This window comes from Manacus candei, unplaced genomic scaffold (assembly GCF_025592945.1).
Source record: "Manacus candei isolate 608988 ecotype Guabito, Panama unplaced genomic scaffold, ASM2559294v1 h1tg000049l, whole genome shotgun sequence".
In the NCBI taxonomy this organism is placed as follows: Eukaryota; Metazoa; Chordata; class Aves; order Passeriformes; family Pipridae; genus Manacus; species Manacus candei.
Genome location: NW_026138097.1, coordinates 11,245,157 through 11,259,044, shown reverse-complemented (window position 1 = coordinate 11,259,044; position 13,888 = coordinate 11,245,157). Strand labels below are relative to the sequence as shown.

Genomic DNA, 13,888 nt, shown 5'->3' with positions numbered 1-13,888 from the left:
CACGAGTTTTCATTATAAATGCAACTTTTTAATTTGAAATTAATCTCTTTGGTTGAAGGTAAGTCACTGCTAATAGCACATCTTTTAGGCTAGGAATTTGCAAAGTCAACAGCCCCTCCAAGACATTGAAGAGGAATAACGTAAAGAAAACTGTTAATGCACTCTAACTTAACAGCCCCTCTAAATTAATGAATCTTTATTCAAGAACTTCAGTTTTTTGTTTAAAAAATATTTTTTGCACTAACTTACAGGATTTGACACTTTCTTCAGTTAAGACAAGCGATAATTCAGTTTTTAGAATGACTTTGCTGTTGGTCTTAACTTCCCAGGGCAGGGGATTCTGTATATCTCTATGTAATCAGTACGTGTTTGCTTGTAGGCCTGAGCATCTGACAAATAACTATTTAAGACTGATTTTAAATATAGGTTCTATCCTGCTAAGAACAGATACTGTGCAAGTAAATTTCTATTTTGGGCAGGTGGAAAGAGGAAGTGAAAGATTATAGAGAAGTGTTGTCTTGGAATTAGCAAAGTGTCAGGAAACCATTACTTGGTGAGTGGTTTTAAGCAAGGAATAAAGTTAATGTGTCCTTCAGGAAAAATACACTATAAAAAGAACATAATTATTATCCCCTAGCCCAAAAAGTCTTTAAGTGTCGTGTAAAAGTTTGCTACTCCTGTGTGCAGAGACACAAAATCTCCCATTTCCTCTGTCTTTCTAACACAGTATCATCATATGTACCACGTATTTAGTGGCATTCCAGAAATTTAGAAAATCCTCTATATATTTTGAAATACAAATCTGACAGATTTAAACTCTAGGAATGAGCCTTTTGGAACAGGTGAGAATCTATTATATCAGGATGTGCTACTAAATATTAAATCACAGAATTATTTGGATTGGCAGGGACCTCAAAGACCATCTTGTTCCAACCCCCCTGCCATGGGCAGGAACACCTTCCACTAGACCAGGTTGCTCAAAGCCCCATCCAACCTGGCCTTGAACACTTCCAGGGACGGGGCATCCACGGCTTCTCTGGTGCCTCCCCACCCTCACAATAAAGAATTTCTTCCCAATACCTAAACTGACCCTTTCTCAGTTTAAAGCCATTCCCTTTTGTCCTGTCACTGCATGCTCCTGTAAAAAGTACCTCTCCAGCATTCTTGCAGCCCCTTTAGGTACTGGAAAGCTGCTCTAAGGTCTCCCTAGAGCCATCTCCAGGCTGAACAACCCCAACACTCTTAGCCCATCTTCATAGGAGAGGTGGCCCTGCCCTCTGATCATCCTTGTGGTCCTCTGGACCTGCTGGACCAGGCCTATGTCCATCATATGCTTGGACCCCAGAGCTGGATGCAGTAGAGGTGGGGTGTCATCAGAGCAGAGTAGAGGGGCAGAATCATCTTCCTCGACCTGCTGGCCATGCTGCTTTTGATGCAGCCCAGGATACAGTTGGATTTCTGGGCTAGAAGTGCATGTCTCTTGAAAAGAAACAGTTGAGTGTCAAATGATCACTAAATTCATAAACAGGAGACCTAAACTGGCAATTCTCCCAATTTGTTTCTGTAAGTCTCTTCTCTGTATCGATGCTGTATATTGTTTCTAATTGGAATCAGTAGCAACTCTGAATGTAGAGAGATACTTTCCAGTTCTCTGACTTCGTAGTTTGATTTTTAATTTGCAGAGCTCTTTTGAAACATGCAAGCGAAAAATAAATTAGACTGTTTTGCCATAAAACTGTTTCAGCTGTGAAAATCTGCAGTAGCTCCCCATTGATTCAGAAATGTATCTGTTCATTTCCTGCCTGGCAGGAAATAAAGGATAAAAGGAAAAAGAATTAAAATTGTTAGATCTCTCAGCTCTTTAAGTCAATTTGCAATCTAAGGATGAGCTCCATCCCTAACTTTCTTTTGGGAAAAGCCCATTTCTATTGAGACTATGTAAGAGTAACAGTCTGTCTACACTAACACTAGCTGGGAGGTTTTCCTGTGAATTTCCCCATTCACACAGGAAAGACAGAAGGTTCTTTAAGGATTTGTTTCCTTTTGGTGAAGGAAATTTAGAATCAGACCTTAGTTGCTCCAAAACGTCTTTGTGTTTTGCCGAAATCTAAATCGAGATCCAGAGTTCTTACAAGACTGTATTTACTTGTCATGTATTATTGGGAGTATCCTGAGTTTAACTGCTTGTCTATCTTGCTTTTCCTCTTGTTTTCAGCAAAAATCCTTAAAGGAGCAGTCTCCCATTCACTGGTATGTATTAGCTAAATTGTTTGCTTCAAGTATGTTATTGCTATTAAATCACATGCTGCCTAGCCCCTTCTCTATTGGAAGTGTTGATTGCATCATTCATTTCCCAGAATGTTGCCGAGTTGTACTTAAAACCACAAGTTGACAAATGGAAACATATTTTTAATGTAGGTACGAAATCTGCTTCAATTTTACTAACCACAGATGTTTTGGTTTACTAGAATAAACCTTCTCCTACTTGTGAATGTTCACTTAACTGACCTCTCCAAAAATGGTGAAATCCTAGCTCTGTGCAGCTATTAACAGTTCCTATTGACTTTGGAGAAGGCTGGCTTGCTTTTACCTTCAAGATGTTTTGAGTCATACTACTTCAGTGAAATGTTCTCTTCTTACTTTTGCTACCATCTGCAGACATCACACAGAAAAAACAGTGAAGTTTTTTCATGTGGTTTGGTTCTTTGGAGTTTTTTATCAGCAAAGTTAGGTAAATTCCTGTGACTAGTTCATTTGAACTACTGCAAGATGTGAGCAGTTTTGCATCTCCCACTGAGTTTTCAGAAAACGAATAAACTACCTTTGTTATGATTTCTAAAAATTATCAAAATTACAAGACAATTTAATATTTAACAAAACTGCTATAAAAAGTCTCTCTTCATGGAATAAGTACACAGTAAAGTTATATTTTTAATGTTTTAATATATTATTTATTGATTTGAAAATTATGTTTTCTTTTTAACTGTTTTTCCTTTAGTTATTTGAATCTTGAACTTTTAGGGCTTCTTTTTGTTGGGTTTTTGTTGTTCTTAGGGGTTTTTTTAATTTTAGAATAAAGCTTTCTGTATAGGCAATTTATTTCCTTTAGTGTCTAGATAGAAAGTTCATTTACAATCAAATATGTGCCTGGAATATTGGGGATTGCTTCAATCAGAAACAAATATGCACACCCTTGGAGTTAGATGGCCTGCTGTGTCTTTGTTAGGAAAGCTTCCTTTGGCTTAAAACATATTTTTTACCCTATTGCCAAATATTTTAAAGCAGTAGTGTTGATTCTTTATTTTACACTTAAATTCTACGTCAGAGCAATTGCCTCTCTCTTATCCTCAACATGGGGTTTTGTAACTACAGAGAGGAAGATTAGCCAGTGCTTGCATAGTGTTTCTTTGAAATCTGTCGATTCCAAGGAAGAAGATTTCAGTTTTCTTGGGAGGGTGCCCTCTGGTATCAAAAACAAAATACTGGAAATGAGTAACAAAATATTGCAGCAAATATCAGCCTTGGGCCAGTGTTTATCCCTGTAGTGAGACGTGGTAATGTGGTGTGGTATTTCAAATATCCCATGTCCCTTTTCTGTTCCAGTGTGCACCCTTATCAAACTCTTAGAAGTTCACTAGGTTCCCCGTTGTATTCTGAAATTATACCAACTTGATTCGAGTCATGACTAATACTACTCGTGAATAGTCTCTTCTTGTTGCACGAGTAAAAATGTAGTGAGGGAAAAAAAGAAGGGTAGTGTGTTGTTTTGATTGTGGTTTGTTTTTCTTCCCTGCGGGTAAGTGGCACATGTTCTGTGAGAACTTTAAAAGAACTGTGTGGTACGTGGATATAACAGTGGCATATTTATAGCAAGCAGCTGAATTTGGTCAAATAAAACTTGTATACAGGGCTCCAGGGTTTGCTCAGAATTGATAGAGACAGTAATAGTTATCTTGGCAGGGGTTGGGAAAGGAAGCAGGGCAGGTTTCTCAGCATGAAGGCAAAACTCGGCATTTATGTTGCTTATACTTTAATCTCCAGCATTCTTTGGTCTTTCTTGTAGAAATCTTGTAGACCTCTTAAGATTTTACTGTTGGCAATGCATGTTACTCCATTAATAGTCAGCTGTTAAATGTGCCACTTTTGATTGTGATTTTGTCCAGAGTAATTTGTGTCACTTAAGTAATTTTCCTGTCTTTTGATTCTGTCTTTACCCAGGATCTGTTTTCTTGTGGCAGAGGTGTACTATGCATTATACACTTACAAGTTCTTCTAGTGATGCATAGAATGAATAAATACAAAGGCTATTTCAGAAGCTCCCTTTAAAGGCTACTTACCACAACCAGATATGGGCAAAAGATTTAAAAAATCTTTTACAAGAAGTCAATTCCAATGTCTCGTGATTTACATGCAGAGTTCCCTTGTGTTCCTTGATGCCAGCTAAGCCAAGGAACTAACCACCTGTTCTCTGAGCTGCTGAGCTCTTCAGAGTTTTGAGACCAAATAAAGCAACAGGCATGAGCCTATTCTAAAAAAAATAACCACTGCTGATGCACACACGAGACTGAGCATGCCTAGTGTGGACCGTGCACGTGGGTTTTACATTTTCGTTCAGTATTTTTCTTTGATGTAGTTAGTTACCTTTTCAGGTTATAGCACCATTCAAAAGTACTGGATTCTGGAAAGCTTTTAAGAAGAAGCTGAAATACTATGGAAGTTGAGGGGGAAGAAGTGCAAAATAAGGCTTACACTTCCAAAAGGCCACAGGAAGATCATCAGATATGTTAGTATTTTTATTCCCTCTAAAAAGGAACCTTGCTTAAAAATAAAGCTTTTTTATAGAAACTTCTGAGTTGATTTTTTTTTAATCCTCCTAGACACTTTTCAGTCTATAGATTGCAGCATGCTCCTGCATGAAAATTGTTTCATTTTTAATTATCTGATTCATGACCACAGCTCTCAAAAAAAGTTATACTAAGATATTATTCTCTCTTTTTACTATTCAGTAAAAATGCATTCAGGAGTTCGGCAAATTTAGCATTGTATTGTCTGCTGAGCTGTTAAGCAGTTAATGTGTCTTGTTTTCAACAGGGTCCCAGTTTGCCCTAAGGTATCAGGCCACGCCTGACAAGTTATAAATTTGATGATTCATAAGGTACTGTTAACTGGGGGGTTGGGAATTTCTAAGGAAGCTAATCCTGTTTGATAAACAGTGGTAGTCATCAGCTAACAAAGCAAAACTATGCTCACTGTGGAAGGTAAATGTTTAATAGAAACCTCGTCACCATTTACATAAAGGCCAATGTTTTGAAAGGTATTTTCTTTTTCTGCTGTTACCTAACAGAAAACAAACAAAAAAAAACCATGGTTCTGTACTTGGGCACTCTTAGCTCACTGTCCTTTGCAGTTCCTAACTTTGAATTTTCAATATGTCATTTAATAAATTATTTTGGATCCTTTTATATGCCATTTTTAGTTTCAACGTTGTTTCCAAGCTTTCTTGCCCCCTCACCACAGATGTGGAAAGATTTGGAGGAGGGAGGGGTTGGCTTTCAGTGTGTTCTTCATAAGGGGTTTAATGTATTTCTTAATAAAACCATATTCAATGCTTTAAAATATGACCAAAGGCTCTCTTGCAAGCCTTTACTTGTTCACTAAAATTAAAGGCTTATTTACATGAAGGTTTCATATCAGTCTTCTGATTGATGCTTGTTTAAGTTTTTGTACAAATTGTATTTCAAGTAGCAATTTAAATATTTTTGTACACTGTTAGTACATCACCACATGCAGCAAAACCACAAGACCCTGAGGTACTCAAATATCTCTGAATAAAACAAGCCACAGGATCACATATAAACAGATACAAATATAGGGGGGAAGAAATTGCAAGGTGCTAGAAGTATGTATACTGTACAAATATCTAAGACTCCAAATAGATATGACTGTAGCAACACCAAAAGAGAACATAAGCAAAGCCAGTCTCTTCAGTCCATAAATGAAGGTTAAGGCATGCAGTTCCTCTTTGCTCTTGGACAAAACACAGCAATGGAGAGAGGCGGCTGTTTAACAACTGCCTTTGCAGCAAATGTAGCTGACTATTCCTTTAACTGGTGATAGCGGTGTGTTAATCCAGAAATCTTTTTACTATGAGGGTGATGAGGCACTGGAACAGGTTGTCCAGAGAGGTCGTGGATGCCTCATCCCTTTAAGCGTTTAAGGCCAGTTTGGATGGTGCTCTGAGCAACTTGGTCTCGTGGAAGGTGTCCCTGTCCACAGCAAAGAGTTTGGAACTAGATGATCTTTAAGGTTCCTTCCAACCCAAACCAGTCTATGATTCTATTAAAATGGAAGCTTATTTTGTGTGCTTTTCTGTTGTCCTGGGATGAAAAACTTTATTGCAAATACACGACGTTTTATATAAACTGCATTAGATTTGGTGTGAAAATCATAACTTAAATGTGTGGTGGTGGGTGTTGGTTGTTTTTTAGATCTTTTATCTATATTGTTCTAGCACACTGTGTTTGGATCCTGATTCCTAGCTGCTAAAGGATGATTCTTCCTTGCTGATTACTCTTACTGAAGTAAGGGATGGGCTAGGTGATGGGGTGATATATCTAAGCCAGAATGAGCTGTAGCCATGCTGGTGAGATTTCTTTAGAGATATTAGAGAGAGATAGCCCATAAAGGGCCAAAACCAAGAAAAGTGAGTTGCTTCTTGAAGCACTGCCTCAAGGGGAGGAATACTTGAAATACATATACATAATGAAATGGAAAAGTTCAAGAAATAGTAATGTTAAAGAAGACCTGATAGCAGGTAGCAAGTTAGTTGCTAAGTTACGAGGCAATTTTGGACAGCAGCTATGTAGGCAAGGATGGTTTAACGGGTCTATGCCGAAGTTCCCATGGTCAGAGATTATATGGAAGCATTATGGCATCAGATCATCACACACAGAGTACAGTGATTCTGTTGCTGGTAAGGAACAGAATTCCCTGGGCTGCCAGGGAAAGGAGCTGCCTTGCTTTCTGTTCCATGTAGGTCTGGGGGAGGGGGACAGCACCAGCCTTTGTGCCTCACCCTGTCCCACACTCAGATGAGTTTTTCAAATTCCAGCTCCTACTAAGATAATTATACAGGAAAATCCAGCTTTTGGGAGCAGGGAGGTAGTTCCTGACTATTTTTCACAGCACTTCCTACCAGGGCTGCAAGCCCTTAAAAATTCTGCCCTCTCAGAAGAGTTCCCAGCCTGCCTGAGGATGGGAAACAATGGCCCCTGGCATAATCTTTTCTGCAGTGGGGATGAAATAGGGCTGTTGAATGATAAAAAGAGACTCTAATCTTTTGCTGGGATCCCAAGGGCTGAAGGGCTTTTCTCCCAGAATGGATTCTAGCCTTTCCAAAGACAAAGAATAGTGAATTTAGTAATGAGTCCCTAGCTAGCCAGCTTAATAGATTCACTCTATTTAAACCTTGTCCCAAGAGAGCTGTATGTGGGTTGCGTTTTTTTTATTTGTGGTCTCTGTTACTACAGAGCTCAGATCGATGAAATTGCTTATCAAATATGTAACTGTCATTTGTGATGGAGATTGATAAATATGGCTAAGTACAGCTATGTATTACAGAGACTTTGTTCCTTGCACTGATGCAGTGGACTGACATAGGCTGTTGCCAGAATCTTGATTTCAGTCTTTTTGGTATGTGATAAATGTTAGCCAGCTAGCCAGACTTGCAAAATCACATTTGATCTGTATGACAATTATGATTCTTTGAGCTCTTTCCCTAGTACATCTAATTTAATTTACTGTGGATTGCTACCTCCACTAGTACAGGGGGCTTTTCAATTAATACGAAAGAAAGAACACTTGGAAACATAAAAGGAAAATTACACAAAAGGTATAGTTTTACCAAGGGGAGATTGTGCCAGACTAATGTGGCAGCTTTCTTCGGTAGTAACTGTATGACAGACTTTCTAGGCAAGAGAAACACAATAGATCTAATAGATCTTCAGGTTCCATATAATCTAACTCGAAGAAGACACAAGGATAATGCTGTTAAGAAGTTACCTCATGATGGCAAGACAAAGAGTTCTGTTCACTGGTGTTCAAGAAAGACCAATTCAAACTCTAAGTGCTCTGAAGGGCTGCTAGGATGTTCAGAAATATAATTCATTTAGCCTAACAAATAAAAACTGAAGCCAAGCTGACTCTAGGAATGCTCTCAAGGGTGCTATGTTAGTAGCAAGCACTAGAAAAAGGAAAGAATTATCTAAGGTGAAGGACACAGACTTGCCATAAGTACATTTAGGATGGAAATTATAAAGATGTTCCTGGCCACCAAATAATTTAGGGTTTGGAATAGGAGTCCAGTAGAAGCAGCAAGAAGAAATGTAGTTGAAAAACTAGTATGAACCAACAGAGTCATGTTATACTGTGTGCTGCTTATGTTAGCAAAGGGAACTCCACAGGGAACTTACCTCTGTTGTAGGTTTATATAAACACTGGAGGGAAACACTTTTTATTTTTTGGCTATCTGGAAACTTTTACCAGAGTTGTAACTACATTATATCCACTGGTTCAAGTGTCAGGTCTATGTCAGCATTTTTTACAGTAATTTCAGTAGATCAAAAAACACATGTCATGCCCTAGTGTTCAATGAATATGAAAAATGTAGTTTTTTAAAGGCTTGGGTTTTTTTAGTCTTCTAATCTTCTGCCAGTGCATCTGAGATAATTTACTATGAAACTCAAAGCATCACTAAAGGGCTATTCCCCTCAGTATAACGTGAGTTTGAAAAGGGAAACATCTAGATTCTGAAGTGTGCTACGCCTTATTTTCATCTTGAAATCATTTTCTAAATTTCTTAAAAGATATTTTTAATATATGTGCACATCTAATTATAGCTAATTTGTACTTCAATTATACTCCCTTCCTGCTAGGTCCTCAGCAGATGAACAAACCCAAAAAGAATCTTCAGCCTGGGTACTCTCTATCTCACCACACATTGATGGATCTTCTCTCCTGCTCCCAGAAGTCCAAAGGTGAAAAAGGGTAAATGTGTGTATGTATGTATATATATATGTATATACATATGTGTATATGTATATAACTGTGTAATACATGTGCACATGTGCAGGGAGGGCAGAGAAGGACACGTCTGCCCTGTTTTACATTCACTGTGCCCAATCCAAGTGTTTATGCACAGTTATGTCTGTACACACAGCTCTGCTATGAAAAAACAAGTTTCCCACATTGCTATGAAAAGTCATTTCTTTGAGTGTCAGAATCCAAGGCCCACAATCAATTTGTTTGTTTTACAGTCTTCTTGATCTCCTTCTATGACCTGTACCTTCTGTTCCCTATTCAACCCCAAACCGCAGAAGGCTCATTTCACCACAGCCTTGGTGCCTTGCCCTGCTTCAGTCCGGGCACCTCACAGGGGTACCTCTGCTGCTCCCTGCTGTCCTGGTCCCGCACCGCCTTTTGCTGGAGTAGTATTCCAATAGCTAGCCTCAGCCCAGCTGAGATAGATATGAAGTTGCAGGCATTTTGAGAACAGATAAATTGGAAGCCTTTCCTGGTGTCTTGATGACTCAAGTAACCTCTGCTCCTTTTCTGTTCACCAACTACAGCTGCGGGTCACCATCCAGCTCTAAGATGTTGCAACACTGGACTGCAAGCCTCTGTGTTCCCATCCTTTGTTCCATAGCCTCACGCTGCTGCTGGAAATCCCGTGTTTTGCCTCTGGCGAAATGACACACTTCTGTTCCTCCGGGACTGTCATCCTGCCCTCTTTCACCAACAGAAGAGTTGCCGTAAAGGAGGTGTTCAGGTGTGATGGGGACAGGAAATTAAGTGACTTGGGAGGTGCAAGTTTTCAGCTTGCCTGTGCTCAGTTATTTACTTCTTTGTTTAGGCTTCCTGAGGAGAAATAGATAAGGTCCTTTAAAGCAGGTTCTTAGTTGGCAGCTTGGTAAAGAAGCAGTGGGAGTGTGTATTGAAGAAACTGGAATAAACAACAAAACCAAAACATAAGGTCACAATTCAAGTAAATATGCCAGAGGGAACACTCAGAGCAGACAATGTTTATTGCTCAATGTAGCCTAAAGCCCAGACAGCGTGAGAATGCAGTCCAATGCAGCTCTCCTGAAGCTGGGAAACAAGAGGTGCACATAGAGCAGACCACAGAGGAGGCAGTATGTTTTCCTTTGGAAAGGATCAATAATGATTGTACAGTAGGCTGGAAATATTTAGTCATATAAAAGGTCTCAGTTTTAGAAGCAGAATAGAAGCTTTCGCAAATTTATGTATGAATAAAAATTAATCAGACATTAACCATTAGAGCAGGTCAGTTACTATTTCTTACACGAAGTATTGCAGCTGAAAATGACTGTGGGAAAACTTTCTAATTAGCCCTGTTGGTTTTTTTTTGTTTTTAAGAAGAGGAAAGTAGCTAACCTTCTGAATCCATTTTCCTGTGGAAACAAAGCTTACGCAATCGGTGTTTGTCCTGTACCTAATAATTTTTGTAACCCTCTGGCAAATCAGGTTTGGACTCAAGTTGAAAGAGTGATAGTGTTGGACATGATTATGTTTTTTTAAACATTTCATGAAGTCTGGCAGCAGGATAAGGGACAGAGAGTCAAGTTACTGCCTTGACCAAAGAAAAGGATCTCAGCTATTATATGTTGCTTCCAGCCAGCTGGCCAGTCAGCACACACGTGTCGACAATGACTATTTTTATAGCTCCAGACCATTCCCAGTTTGTTGTCTCTTGGTAGTGGCAGCGTTACTGAAGGCATGAGGAGAGCTGGGATTATTGTGGTGAAGAGAAAGAGATGTGGGACAAAGGACACAAATCCGTAGGAAATCAAGCTTCGTTAGTTCTGCTGCTCAGGAACAACATGTTTGTCTAACAATAGCTTTCTGCCCAAGCACATACGTCAGAGCCAGATTAGATTTCTATTTGCATACCTCCTTACCTTTCTCAGGAATGCCTCCAGCACAGAACTCCTCATTTCTCTTTCTTCCTTAAGGCATGGGTTTCTCCTGGAAAGTAACTGTAAAAGTTGCATCCTATTTCTTAATAGATTTATTACTTTGTTTACTTAAAGTCAGATGAACTGGGCTTAATAACCACATCAAATGTTTACTGCTTTTTTTTTTAATCCTCTTGGCTCTTCAGAAACAACATAACAGAGAGAGAGCAAATGAGCTGGATGCAATTCCATTTTGTGCACACACACTGAGAGCAGAACCTGGAGACAGCACTGTTGTGCAATGCAAGCAAGACGTAAACTTATCCTACAGAACCCTTGTAGCTGATGATCTGAGAGGGAAAGAATCCAATGGATTTCTGAAGCATAGGGATCAGCCTGTAGTACTGAAGGAAAAACAGAATTTTTTATTTTCTTTAGAACTGAACACAATTTATACATACTTGTTGAAATAATAAGCATGGAAAAAAAAAAAAAAACACAAGAAAACTTTAACAGCCACTGTACAAAAGAACGCTGTAGTATCCAAGGGAGGTTTTAATCTGCAGGGAGAGAGAATAGGAGCTATGCTTTTCTTTCTGTCTTACGTAGTCTAAGGTCTGTATTATGCTCATTATAATGATATCAGTGTTTCTAAATTAAAGTGGCAATACCCAGATTCCAGAGGGATATGTGTCACAGAAATGCATGTGCTAGTAATTAAAACACAGTTTTAAAATATTGCTTCAGATTCAGACAAGAACCTTTTTATGCAGTTGCGTAATTAAAAAAAAAAAAAAGGAAGCTAGAGGCAAACTTGGGGGCGGCCTTAATGCACTACACAGCCACTGACACAGTATGAAACCTCATGCCTCATGCAGTATTGTTACCAGTAGCCACCACTGAGGAAGTGTTTTCAAACACTACACAGCGTTATGGAAACTCAGTTTTTATGGCAGTCCATTCAAACCCCAGCTCCATGTTCCCACTGCTAACTAACCACTTTGAAAATTCACTCCAAGGAAAAACGAGTCACCTAGAAAGCAAACAAGATACAACTCCAATGAAACAGAAATTACTTCAGTAGATGCTAACACTAGGCCGCTCAGTATCCAACAGTTGGTATTGTGCCTTTTCACGGGCAAGTATTTGATACTTCAGGGGGAAAAAAAAGGCACAAAGAGCCAGCTGAGCTGTGCTGAACTTCATGGGTGTTGAGGATAGTCCTTCCTGATCCCCCATGGACAACGGGTTTGTGAAAAGAAATACAGAGCAATTACCCTAATCACAGTCTTAGCAAATGCGATTAATGATCAAACAGTTTTCCAACGTTTTGGCAAATCCTGTCTTAGTGTTATTTGCCTTGAACTCCTCCCACAGCAATAAGCTGCGTAAGTTGACAAAATGCAAATGCAAAAAGCACTACCTTTTGTGTCCCAAGGGCACTATAGCTTGATTATATCCAACCTACTGTTTAGTTGCTGACCTAATTTCTTCTGTTGTTATAATTTTAGAAGGAAGTTTTTACAGGCTCTTTCTACATGATACGGATTAGTATTCCAAGGTATCTTCGACAAAAAATGGGGATGAAAAATAGTCTTTTGTTCCTGGTACATTGTTGGTTTAATTTAGTTGGGCATGTCTGGTGGAGGAACAGAGAAGCCAAATTTTAAGACTTTCTGATTTTGCCCACCTTGCCTTTATGTGTTCCAAGGCTAAAATAAAACTTGTGTTGCACATGTAGGGTGGCTAATGAATTAGCTGCTGTCACCAGCTTAACTGCTAAGGAACTTTACACTGGGTCAAACCTAACACATTGGTACACTCACAATCTTGCAGCTCAGATCTGCTTTCAAAACAAACACCTCAAATGTGTCATTAAAAGGCTAAAATACACCCACTGGGTAAGGCCTACATCCCAGTAATGTGGCCATGTGAGTCTTAGGCTGAGTCAAGGGGATCCTGCTAAAAGCAACACTTTGCCCAGAGCAGTATCAAAGGGGATGGGTTTTGCCTCATACAATTTTTGCAGTAACTTGCTATAGTCTGTTGCTGTATGTTCAGTCACACCTAGTCAAACTGGTTTACATTGTCTCCTGCCCATCATCTGTAAATAATCCTTTCTCTGTTTCTTTTTTTTTTTTTGCAGGGGGTTGTCTTTATTTTTTACTATGCTGATTCTCAGTTGTGCTAGAATTGTTATCAGAAAGTATCAAGGTGGAAAAAATAGAGTGGCCTTCAGAGACCTTCTTGTCTGGAATTCAGATTAAACTGCTTAAGATCACTCGCATATACTACATGTTCATTTAGTAATATATATTGCTGAGTGCAGCGCAGAGCTTCAGAATCTTCCCACCCCTTCCCTATGTGGTTCAAGTAACTACATTTTTCTGTCATGGCATGGGCCTAGTGAGAAATAAGAAAGTAGTTATTGAATGGCATGAGCTGAAACCTTTCCCCTTGCTCACAAGGGGAGAAAGGCTGACTTGCAGCAATTTTCAATCCAGGAATGCAAACTCTGGGGAGATAAACTCTCCTGAATAGCTGTGACAGAAGTGAGAATTTAGAGTAAAGCATTTTTGGACTAAATAAATGGCACACCAGGGAGAGTAGGAGGTCTGGAAGGAGGCTGCAGAAAGTGTGCATGAGTAACCTAGGTTATTGTGGTAATGAGATTATGCTTTGCTTTGAGATCTACTGTAGAGTGAGACTGAGTCACTTTGCCTTGGCCTACGTCATAGGGAGAGGGTGGCTAAGATTTAGTTTTAATGACCAAAATAGTTGTAAAGTTGCCAGGGAGTATCTTGGTTCCCTGGGCCACCCCTCATAGCTAACTTGGAGAGTTAAAAGGAATTTTTCCTTTTAGCCTTCTCTATGCCATCAACCACTGTTCTCTAGCCAAACCTCTCCAGATCTCC

The 13,888-nt window shown here is 39.3% G+C and overlaps 1 long non-coding RNA gene across 1 annotated transcript; it reads left to right on the top strand.

Annotated features, from left to right (window-relative positions):
- Nucleotides 1-2,057: 2,057 nt before the first annotated feature.
- On the top strand, nt 2,058-10,091 carry LOC127476404 (uncharacterized). The gene is made up of 3 exons (XR_007906595.1): nt 2,058-2,250; nt 8,934-9,045; nt 9,627-10,091. It is a non-coding gene; the product is annotated as an uncharacterized LOC127476404 (long non-coding RNA).
- Nucleotides 10,092-13,888: the final 3,797 nt, after the last annotated feature.